The sequence below is a fragment of the Otolemur garnettii genome, unplaced genomic scaffold (assembly GCF_000181295.1).
Source record: "Otolemur garnettii isolate 467f Iridium unplaced genomic scaffold, OtoGar3 scaffold00082, whole genome shotgun sequence".
Taxonomy (NCBI): Eukaryota; Metazoa; Chordata; class Mammalia; order Primates; family Galagidae; genus Otolemur; species Otolemur garnettii.
Genome location: NW_003852477.1, coordinates 7,974,536 through 7,986,419, shown reverse-complemented (window position 1 = coordinate 7,986,419; position 11,884 = coordinate 7,974,536). Strand labels below are relative to the sequence as shown.

Below are 11,884 nucleotides of genomic sequence, written 5' to 3'. Positions count from 1 at the left end.
AAAAAGAAAGAAAACCCTCAGGAAGCCGCAGCCTAATTGGTCTCTGGGACAAATGACCCACATGTTCCCTATCATCACACTCCCCCAACACTTCATCCCAGCCTTAGCTCCAAAGTCAGCCTACATCACCATCTTAGCTCTGATCCCAGACTGAGCTCCATCTCCATGATGAACCTGACCCTAGGCTGAGTTCTTATCCCTATCTGATTTCTAGCCCCTGGCTGAACCCTGACCCCAGGCCGAGCCTCCAACCTAGGCCTCAATCCCAGACACTTCAGGTTCCAGACTCTTCTGGAAGCTTTTGAGGCAAAGGGCCAGTAGGGGAGGGGATGGCCAGGCCATAAGTGAAGCGAGGTGCCACTTTTACAGCCATTTTGGCTGCTCATAAACACCCCCCACCCAGCTGAGTCACTGGAGGCTCTCATAGCAGCTGGGTAGGCAGCCCCCTCCCCTTGGGCTGGAGCCTGGCTGCCTGGCTCTTTCACCTCTCAGGAATGTGAAGGGAAGGAGAATGGGAGCACCTGGGGTCAGCAGGTCCCTCCCAGTCAGGAATTGCTCCCAAGGCAGCTAGGAGTATAGGCTTCCTCTCCCTCCCATGTTTGCAGGTCCACAGACGTGTATTTATGCAGGCATGCCTTTTCTGCCCCATAGCAATGGCATGTATGGTCCAGGTACAACATGCTCACCTCATGGGGAACCACAGACTTGCCCCTCCCTACTGTGCTCAGGCTCCCCAGGCTGCCCTGGACCCCACTTACCTGGAACCCACAGGCCTTCCAAGTAGGGCCTGAGGTTGCAGAGCAGACTCAAGTTGGCCACGGGGAGGCCATCAACAGCCCCTGAGCAGCTTCTGTGGTTCAGGCCTAAGCAAGGATGTTGCTGTTGGGGATAGACAGGAAAAGGCCTGAGTCAGAGCTTTCCCTTGAAAAGAAAAATTAATTATTTTTTACTAAGCCCTGAATTGGCTCAGGACTTTGTCCTAGACCCCTATTTGGGCGGGGTAGCAATGGGAAGGGGGGGAAGAGGCAGCTCTAAGTGTGCCAGTGTTCAGATGCCCTGGGATGGGTCCTTCCCCTAACACCATGGGTCTGCCTCCCAGGAACCCTGGCCCACTCCGGCCCTCAGGTGTGTGTATGCCTCAGTGGTCCTCTCCTTGACTTGCCAAGCCTCTCTCTAACACTCCTTCTGTCTGTCTCTGTAACTCTGTTTAACCCTTCTAGTCTTTTCCACATCTCAGGAATATCAGGCCACGATAAGATATGAACACAGCCCCTACAAGTGACTTCATTCAAGTTTTAGGCACCCAGAGAAATCAGGTGGAGGCTGGGGTGGCTCACCAATGTCACCAGCAGGAAAACTGAGACCTGAGAAGGCCTGACCTCCCAGCACTGGGTAGCTCCTAGTCAGGAGAGATGTGAGGACCCTCATTCCATTCCAGCCCTTGTCCCAATCCCTATGGCCCCCACAGATGTCCCATATCTTATTGGTGTGGAGCCCGCCTGGAACCCCTCTCTGTCTGGCCTCCAAATCTTCACCAGCTCAGGGTCTGCTCATGTCATTACCAGTCACAGAGTGGACAGGATGACCTCCCTTTGTGGGTCTATAGAACCAGGGCTGGATGCTGAGGATGAAGATGTAGGGAGAGAGAGAGAGACAGAGACCATGAAAGATCCTGGAAACTTCAGGATCTAGGGTTCATTAACCTAGGCCAAAAGCTGCCTTTCTGCCTGAGACCAGCCTGAGCTGGATTATGTCTAGAAGTCCTAGGCTTGGCCTGACTAGGTGTAATGATTCACGTGACAGCTGCCAGTCAGCACATTCCAGCCATAGTCCCCAGTGCCCAGCACATAAGGCCACTGGCCCCAACCATCCCTCAGCCACTGGGGCACATTCCTAGGGCCCCAGCCCCAGGAGCCACCTTTCCCGAGTCTTCTAGGCTCCTGGAGAGGGTACCACATGTTGCAGTTTTGAAAGTACTTTCTGGATCACAAGCTAGAAAGGAAGGCAGAGAACTTGTCATTACCTGGCCTCTAGGTGGAGGAAATGGAGACCCACAGAGTATAATGGACTGACCAGGACAAATAGCAAGACTGTGACCAACAGCACTTATAGGGCTCCTGCCCCTGACTACTCTGAAATGTGCTGATTTTAGGATGCACAGCTATTCTGTGACCAGGCCAGTGGGGGCCAGATTTCAGCTCTGCAGGTCAGTGGGCAGTTGGGTCTAAAGGAAGAGGAGCTCTCCTGCTGTATGAAAGCTTCCCTACTGCCCTGCTGCCCTACTGCCCTGACTCTCCACCCTGAGCCTTTCCCTTTGCTGAGTTGACATGCAGCGCCTTGTTCTTTCACATTCCCCCATCTTCACTGGCTGGGGGAATCCTCACTGAATCAGGAGGCTGGGGCTTATTCTGTTCTGACCTGTGGGGCTCTCAGCTGGACTGCTTCCTGCTCATGGCCTCAGTTTTCTGATCTGCCTTTAACAGATAGTCAGCTTGAGGCTTAAAGGGGTCTTGGATGTGGGCAGGCCTATGAATCTGAGAACCTAAAGCCCGTTCTCCCCTCAAGTTTTGGGGCTGCGTGTGCAGGCCAGTCTGTGTTCTTCCAGGGGGCCCCAGCTCAGGGCTCTGAGGGGTGAGTCCAGCCCTTAGCTCCGGGGACAGGAAGTCGTATTTTGGTCCTGGGTCCTGGGGAAAGAGGCAGGGGGAGAATAGCAGCTCAGACCAGCCATGTTTACTCGGGCTGGCCCCCTCTGAGCTCAACAGGCTCCCATTCATTGGGAGCCCCATAAACCCTTTGGGGCTCCCTGAGGTTCAGAACGCCTGGATGCCAAGCCTGGTCGCCGCCCCCAGACCCTCTGGGGGCCATGGGCAGCAGGTGGGGCATGAGTGAGGCAGGACTGAGGATGGTGGGTGGGAGCCTCAGACACGCCTCAGTTTCCAGGTCTTTGCATTGGAGTTAAGGTTTCCTGTCCCATGCACATTGCTGGGCAGTTGGCAAAATCCAGAGAGGCAGTGGAGGTTAGTGTTCCTTCGAAGGCCCCTTCAAAACTGTTTTCTCTTAGGCTCAGTGCCCATAGCTTAGTGGTAAGGGTGCCAGCCACACACACTGGGGCTGGTGGGTTTGAATCCAGCCCCAGCCTGCTAAACAACAATCACAACTACAATAGCCAGGGTTTGTGGCGGGCACCTGCAGTCCCAGCTACTTGGGAGGCTGAGGCAAGAGAATCTTTTAAGCCCAAGAGTTTGAGGTTACTGTGAGCTGTGACAGCACAGCACTCTATGAGTGCCACATGGTGAGACTCTGTCTCAAAAAAAACGAACAAATAAAAAACTGTTTTCTTTTAGATCAAGCCCTAGAAGACAGGGCTGGGCCTTCTCAGGCTAGGCTTCTGCAGGCACATCCTCAAATTGTATGGTTTTCAAGGCAAGCCTGAAACTGCAGTGGTCCCAATCAGAGCCGACTTCGTTGTTGAGACCCCTTACCTGGCCTTTGGTTGTTGACAGTCTACCCCGGCAGGGTAGGTATGGGCACATGTCCCACTGTAGTAGGAAGTCTCTTGTCTTCTCCAACCCTCTTGACTGTATCTGTTCAACAGGAGATTCTCATCAGAAACAGAAACACTGGGCTTGGACAGATTGCTAAGGGGCGAGGCACTAGGCCTATTTACCCTGGTGTTGCACACTGTCTGCAGTTGTCCCACTGTACTTTTTTCGGAGTGGGTTAAAGCATTGTCCTGTGGTCCCTGGAAATGGAAAGGAGGCAGCGGCAGCAGTTGGTGGGAAGAACTGCAGCTTAGGGGTTTAAACCCTGACCAGCTTTCCCATGACCTTGATATAATTCCATCCCCACCTTCAGTTCCCTCAGCCACTGACTGGAGTTAGAGCGGACACTCTCCAAAACCCCCTCAGTCCTGCTGGTCCCATGGGCAGCTCTGAGGGACTTCCCTGTTGGTACATAGCATAGCACAGGGGTAGGAGAAAGATCTCCTACCCAAATCCCCTTTTAGCATTATAGCCTCCCCCACGTGCCCCAGCAACCTGGCCAGCCACTGGGGACCCTAGTGGGGGGCCAGAAGGGGTCTTGTTTCCTAGATACCTTCCGGGTGGGGTGTGACTTCCCGCTTCAGTGGTTGTAAAATCCCCAGAAGCCTTGTGGGTCCCTAGTGTGTGTGGGGGGAGAGAGGAGTGGGGGGGGGTCCTATGCCTCGCAATACCCCCCTCCCAGGCGTGTTTGACACGTGTTTCCGCCTCTCCCGGCATGGGCTCCCACTGCTGCTATTTATAACCTTTAAGAGCTCCTGCCGACTGCAAAGTTTTCTTAAACTCAAAATATCACTGAGGTCCTGGGCAAGCGTTCCAGAGGCTGCTGGGCCCTGCGGTTTGAAGGGAGGAGGGGGCCAGGAAGGAGAAGGCAGTGGGGAGGGGGTTAGCTCAGACACTGGGTCCTTACTTGAGCCTGTGTCAGGGAGACCTAGGGTGGCAAACCTTAGTCTTGACACTCTGGCCCTATTTGGGCCTGGAGGAGCCCTCTGTGTGGGTGGTCCCTGCTCTTGCTGGACCATCTCTTTGGGCCTCAGTTTCCTCTCGTCCTGAATCCCTCAGGGGACATGGTACTGGGGTGAGGCAATGAGCTGACCAGCACTGAGAACATCTCAGGGCTGTGTCTGCCTGGCTATCCTGCATCTGGTATAGAGCCTGGCCCAGAGGCACCATGGGTGTTGGCTGAACTGGCCAGAAAGGGGAAGCACTTTGGGGAAGTTTATAAACTGGTGTTCAGGAGAGTGACATCCAGAGAGGGGCAACAATGTGCCAGAGGTCACCAGACTCATCCAGACCCAGCCCTCCCAAACAACCATGCCCTCTGAAGTGAGCCTCTATGGGAGAGGCTGAAGGGCCGTCACTGGGGACAGGTGGTTGCTGGTTTCAGAAAAGTTCTGGGGACAAAGCAAGGGTGGTTCTGCATAGCTCAGACACCTTCCTGAAGCTGGAAGGGCACTGGCAGCTCTCTGGTCAGGCTCAGCGAAGGCAGGCTGCTGCCCAAAGTCACACACCCAGCTCCTGCCTGCTCCAGCCACCACTCCATCCCTTTCTCTGCCTCCTCAGGAGGTGGTGAGCGGCCATTTCCTGGACTCAGTCATGTACTCCTTGGGGAGCTTGATGGACTAGGGCTCCCCAGCCCTGCTGTACTCCACTGAGACAGAGGACTGACTTTCTGGCCATCCAGACCATCCTGTCCCCACCAGCAACACCCTCTCCCAGCACTGCTGGCTCCTGAAGTCATTCCTGTTCTAGTCAGCAGAGCTGGGTCCATGATGGAAGGGTAGCCACCTTGGTTCTTCCAAGTCAGTGTGGGTCCACATCAATTTTCTCACTCAAGCATAACTACAGAGGGCTTGGGGGTAAAGGGAGCAAGGAAGTGATGACCTAGCAGATAGAGGAGAGGGAGGAGAAAGGAGCAGTTCTGAAAACTCTCCCTGCCTTCCCTGGTTCCTTGAATGTGTGCTTACTATGAAGAGCCAGGTCTGACCCACGCCTTGGGGGCGCTAACTCCCTACCTGGCCACTGCCCTCTGTTCCCACTCCCCCAGCCCCGCATGAGCTCTTTGCCTCCTCTCTTGTCTGATTTGTCCTTCCCGCCTCAGCCTGGAGGCTCCTGTGTGCCCTCCAGAAGCACCTTCCTCACGGAAATCTTCCCAGATCTGCCCTGCTGGTGACTAGGGAATTTGTACTGGGCATGATGCTTGGCTGCCACTGTCCTAAGGGACTCTAAGGCCCTGGAGCTCTGGACTCTAAACACCCTGCCCCCTGCACCCCTTGGTCACTCAATTGCTGTGGGGAAGTTCCATTTCCTCATAAGGAGGCAGCAAAGCCCAGGACCTTAGAAGTACTCTCAGGCCTCTTGACACGTCTTTGTCATTCATTGTTTGAATGTACTCCTCCAGGGAACCTTATGAGATTGAATACATCTGATGGCAAGTTCTCAAATCAGGCAGCAGACCAAGGGTCGAGTTGGAGTGATTCTAGCCTGACCCAGAGATGAGAGACTGAAGCCTGGGAGGTCTGTGGCCGGCAGGGAAGGCCCGCCCTGGTACTCCAGCCCAGCCCAGTCCAGTAGTCTCTTTAGCTACTTCCCCAGGGAGATTATGGGCATGAAGAGAATGGCATATCCTCTCTCTGGAACCCAAGGTCAGGCAAGGGGGGCCCTGAATGGTGGTGGTGACTCCTGGCAGCCTGACCCCAGGAATTGCATCTACAGTGATGATAGGCTGGGTGGGGGCTGTGAACATTCTAGTTGGGAGCTGGCTGGGGAAGGGGTCTCAGGACCCTAAGCATTCCCTGCTATAGCCACCATATAGGCTCTTCTGCTTGTATGCCTTAGACCAGGACTCCTGAAGGCAGGGTTCCCTGAATTCAGATGGGTGGTGCTTACTGAGTAACAGGGATCCCTGGGGGTTTGGAATGTCCCAGTCCTTCCCAGCTTATCTGCAGCCTTGCCTTAGCCCCTGTGTTTGTGCAGAATCCCAGCCATTGTTTCCTTGTTGACTTGGCTGTAACCTTCAGCCCTCCCCCATACCTGAGACCTGGGCAGGGGTGAAGGTTTAGGGCAGTGGAAGGACACTCAGGTCCAAGGATGCCCCACACTGACATCAAGGGTACCCCATTGTACAGGTGTGAACACTGAGGACTCCAGAGGGGAGAGGCTCCAGGAGTCTGTGATGACACCAGCACCAGAACTGTGTCCCCTGTCTCCAGATACCAATCCCAGGACTGGCACCCTGATCTGGTTTGTATCAGGAGGATGATGCTTCCATGTCTCCTAATATTCCAACTGTCTCTCCAAATGGTTCCTTTTTCCAGCCTAGCTCCAGACCCATGGACACAGAACCCCCAACTTCAGTCCTGGCTCTAGAACCTATGAGGCTCCCCGGGGCAGAGGGCTTAGAGAGCTGAGTGCCTGGCTTTGCCCCTCCTCATCCACTCCAGGCCCTATACTTGGGGGGTCCCATGCTGGTCTGAGTGGTCGGTTCACATTCCTGAGCACTTCACATGTCTGAGGTCTCTGAACCTGCTGCAGTCTCCCCATAGTCCTCAAGGCTGACCCGATGGGAAATTGCCTGTCCTGTGTCCTTTTCTTTTGCTTTCCTCTTGCTTGCCTGGGGTCTAAGATCTGGGAAAGGAATGGGTAGGGAGCCTTCCAGAGAGTCCTTTCCCACGAGAGCCGAGCTCTGACCCTATCCTTATCTGAACTGGATGTGCCAAAAACAACACCAGATGCTGAGGTTTACAAGCCCCACATCAGGGATGCTGACCTCCCTGTCCCAGCTGCTCTGCTTGGGCCTTTGTTTTCCCTTCTGTTTAGGGTGGGGTGGGATGGCCCTCCAGGAGTGTGGGGGAAGAGGCAAGGGAAAGGCTCCAAACACCTGGACATACATGTTTATACACATACAGACATGTACCATGCAGACCATGCCAAGCAGGCCTGGTAAGGTCCCCTGATTTCTGCTGTCTTCAGCCCTGTTCCTCCTTCCTATTGCTCCTGATTTCCACCCAGAAATCACACCTGGGTGTTCTTTCTAGACCTGTGAGCTCAAAAGTGTGGTGCATTAGGGGTGTGTGTGTGTGTGGTGTATGTGTGTGTCGCCAAAGGCATGTGTATGTATGCAAAAACATGTATGTACAAAGGTGTGTGCAAGTGTGTGAAGTGCGTGCAAAGGCATCCATGCAGGGTGAGGAGGTGTGGAAAGGTGTGTAGGTACAGTGTGCGTGTGCGTGCGTGATTCCTGTTGGCCCCAGTGCTGATGGAAAGGAACCGCGCAGAGTGGGCAAAGGCAGAGCAGGCAGCATCCAGGGGCCAGTGGATATATCCAGATGGACAGCAGACTCAGACACTCATGAGGGGCAGGTTGGCCTGACTGGGGATCCTTGGGATGTGTGTGCATGTGTGCACATACACATGTGTGTGAGAGAGAGAGAGGCATAACCACACTGGGTGGGTGGGTGGATATATAAATACCCACACAGGCAGGTACCGGAATTGATCCTAACTATTCTTGGCTGGGGACTTGGGCCATTTTTAACACAGCATCCACACCCTGGGCCACAGAGGATTTTCATGTGGCCACTGGAGGCAAGGCCACAGCTGGTGCTGGGTAGGGCAGAGTGGGGACGGCCCTGGGTCTTTGGGGGGCACCACAGCTAGGTGGGGTCTGCAAAGGAGCAGGGATGGTCTCCCAGCCAGCTTTGCCTCTCCACTGTCATCACCACCATCGCCTCCTTGTCACCCTCCTGCCTTCACCTCCAGCACTTTTGTCCCTGTCCCCAGCACTGACTCCTTTCTTATCCTGTCCCCTCTGTCCAACAGCCTATGCCCACCCTCTTTTCCTGTACCCTGGTCTGGTGCCCACTCCTTGTCCACTAGGGCTGCTTCGAGGTGAGTTAGAGGTGGGAATGACCTTGTCTTATGCTAGTTGGAAACCAAAGTTAGGGGTGACAGGACAGCTCTGGGACGCGACATTCTTCCCTACCTTTGTCCCTGGCCCACCTACCAACCCTCTATCCCCTGTTTCTGACTCTGCTGCATCTCTCTTTGTTTCTGTCTCTCATCTCTGTCTCAGTCTCTGTGTTTTTTCTCTGCCATGATTGAAGGTCCCTATGTCATATCATCTCCAGTTTCTCCCTGATGGCCTGGGAGAGCCAGTTCCTTCTCCCAGCCAGCGTGAACTGTTTGCCTGAGACAGTTGGTCCATCCAGTCAAACAACCACTCAATTCAGACTCCTCATCTGACTGACGGGTTTTTTTTTCCCCTGCTAAATTTACTTGCATTTTTGACTGAATTGGCCATTCAACAGAGGTTGAGTCCACAGGCCCCCACCCTGCTCATGCCAGCAGATGAACAGGCTCGCAGACAGACACGCACACAGAGCCAGGAGCACCCATGCATGCTCATACCCATGGGTCACAGCCTCATGCCCGTGGTGACAGAGATAAGCACACAAGATTACACATTCCCACAATCACACATGTGGCCCCATCCTCATGCCCAGGGTCACACACACAGACCACACACACCCCTACAATCACACACATATTCATGCTTCATGTAGCAGTGTCTGTACACACTTAGATCTGGAAAAGTCTTGGGGAAATAGAGGGAAAAGGAGGAAAGAGTGTGGCCCAGTGTCGTGAAGGGCAGAACCTCAACCCAGCAGTTGTGGCAGCCACCAATCCTCTCCTCCAAGGCATGCTCATGCCACACTCTCCTTTCTCCTCCTCAGCCTGTCTAGGTAGGGTTTCTGGTCATTTCAGGCCGCTGCTGAGCCCCTGCAGAACTTAATAGCAGCTCCTAGACCCCTATCCTAAAAGGGGATTCTTTTTTTTTCTTCCAAGGACAATAAATATTTGCTCTTTGGGAAACTGCTGGTGGGAGAGTACAGGGTTTGGCCCAGTAGCAGAAAATGTCCAGGGCAGTTCAGGAAGGCCACAGGGCATTCTGGGGGGAGGGGCAGGGCCCCTGTCCAGAAGCTGGACCAGCAGGCAGAGCTGGGAAGCTGGGGCTCAGGGCTTCACCTCACTCCATTCCCTCTGCCCCTTTCCAAGGTCTTTGTGTTTTTAGCCCCCTTGACCAGTATATTCGTACTCCCCCATCACAGACCCCTCTACCCAAAACCTCACCTCTCAGGGTCTTTTCTCTGCTCTCACGTACCTTTGACAGCCCCTCACCCTTGCTCATGTACTTAGAATGCATGGCCCCAGGTGGGACTCTGACTCTTGGGGCTAAATAAGGGGCTAAATCTTCACATTTTCAATCACCCTCCTTAGACCAGTCACTGATGCCCCCTGTTCAGGTCCCTGAGAACAGACCATGGCCCTGAAGATAGGGCTGTGCCCTCCTTCCAAAATGGACTGTGTCTGGCCAATGTTGTCCCCATACTGTCCCCCATGAAACTGTGGTCCCTGAGGCTCCTGCCTGCCCATCCCTCCGTCATGCTGAATTGGGCTCCCAAATATAGCGGCTGTGGCCACAGCCGGCCAGGACACCACAGCCCCAAGCGTCAGTCCTGGGCCAGGATCAGAGGGGTAGGAGCTGATTATAGGTCCCTGGGCCAAACCCAGGGTTTGCCTGCCAGCCCTCTGGGCCCTGCCACCCCCACCCCTAGAACCACAAGGTTGGAGCATCTGGTCCCCGTCAGCACAGTGGGCAGAGGGAGGGGCCTGAGGGTTGTGTTTGGCCTGCCCAAGGACAGAGTTGTCTGTGTGTGGTGTGGGGGTAGTGGAGATGGGCTGGGACTCAGGGAAGAGTCTGTCCTCTAAACCTAAGATCACCTTGCCCTACTCCTGTCCATTGTAAAGGTGGGGAAAATGAGGCCAAGAGGACCAGGGACCAAGCTGGGTCATAAGAGCACAGGGAATCTCCTGCCTCCCCCTTGGGCACTCTTTCCCATCTTTTAAGGCCCTGCGCTATGCCTCCGGGAAGCGGGCCACATCCTGTTGGTGGCAGAGCAGCCTTGCTGGGAAGTCCTCCTTGGAGTCAAACTTTTATCCATGGCTCCAGGTCTGTGGGCTGGTGTAGTAATTCATCTGTTCTTGTGCTTTCCTTGTGCCACCACTAGTTAGAGTTGCTAGGCAGCTTTTGCCCTCCCTGGAGCCATAGTACCCCAATCTGTATAACTGGTTAGGGACCTAGGGGCCCCGTGTGGGGTCTGTCTTCATGGACGCCCACTGTGTGGTGGTGAGTTCACATCTATGTGGACACCCATGTGTGCCCTGGTGGGGCCAGCCCACATCAGGGGAGGGTCCCTAGGACCTGCTGTGCAGCAACATTTGACCTACTTCTAAGGCTCTGGGTCTGGCCCAGGCCGCGTTCTTGACTCCTCCGGGAAGTGTGGGCCTGTGTCCCAGCCCAAAGGCTGTGGGCCAGGAAAGGCGGGCCAGGGCGGGCTGGGGCAGCCTGTGGAGCTTGTGGCCCAGGGGACAAGGGCACGTGGGGAACCCAATCCTCTTCCCCTGCTTCTGGCTCTTGGGCCCAAGGGACAGCCAGGCCTCACCTCCTTCCAAGCCCCTCCACGTGGCAACCATACACTGAGCTCCCCAAATTAGCTCTGATGAGATGAGGGACATTCCTCATGCCCTTCTGAAAACTGCCAGGGAGGTCTGCCAAGCACCCACCCCACTACTTGCCAAGAGTTTACTCCTCCCCCCACCCCTCCCATGTCCATGCAGGGCAACAGGCTGTTTAGATCTGAAAAACTATCAGCTCCTGTCCTGGGTCTGGGTTTGGGGTTTGGGTTTGGATTTACAGTCCTGACGTCTGGGTTTAAAGTCCAGAATCCTGAGTCCTGGGTCTTGAACCCTGGATCTGGGGCTTGTGTTTAGAATCCTGGGTTCTGAGACTGGAGTCTAGGATCTGGAGTCAGATTTAAGGTCTGGATTTGGCATACTGGGATTTGGAGTCTGGGTTCAGGGTTGGGTGCCAGAATCTGGGTCTGGGTCCTCAGTGTTGGGTCTATGAATAGTTCTGGACTTTGGGTTTTGGCTTTTGAGTCTGGGGTTCAGACCATGGAGCCTGAGACCAGGATCTGGGTTTGGGATTCTAGACTCCAGATCTGGGGTCTGGTTTGGGTTGGGGTTCAGGACCAAAAGTTGGTTCCCATCCCTTCTACGCCCCCTGGTGGCTGGTTTTCATGGTCAAGTACCTCTTCAGGCTGTGAAGAACTGGTCTGAATTGAGGCAGGCAGGGAAAGGTGGCCGGTGGGCTTGGGGGGGGGGCAGTTGCCACTGTATTGTTCCAGAATGCGGTCTGCATCACCAGAGCTCTTGTCAGTCAGTCAGAAAGTCCCCCCATATCCTCTCACCCCCCTCCAGGGATGGGGTTTGGCAAGGGGTTT

At 54.7% G+C, this 11,884-nt stretch overlaps 1 protein-coding gene across 1 annotated transcript in view; it reads left to right on the top strand.

Moving 5' to 3' along the window:
* The first annotated feature begins 11,390 nt into the window (after positions 1-11,390).
* Positions 11,391-11,884, top strand: part of MYL3 (myosin light chain 3) — an 8,646-nt gene continuing 8,152 nt past the window's right edge. The window contains exon 1 of the mRNA XM_003794530.3: positions 11,391-11,420. The gene's annotated coding sequence lies outside the window, so the exon portion shown is untranslated. The remainder of the gene's footprint in view (positions 11,421-11,884) is intronic.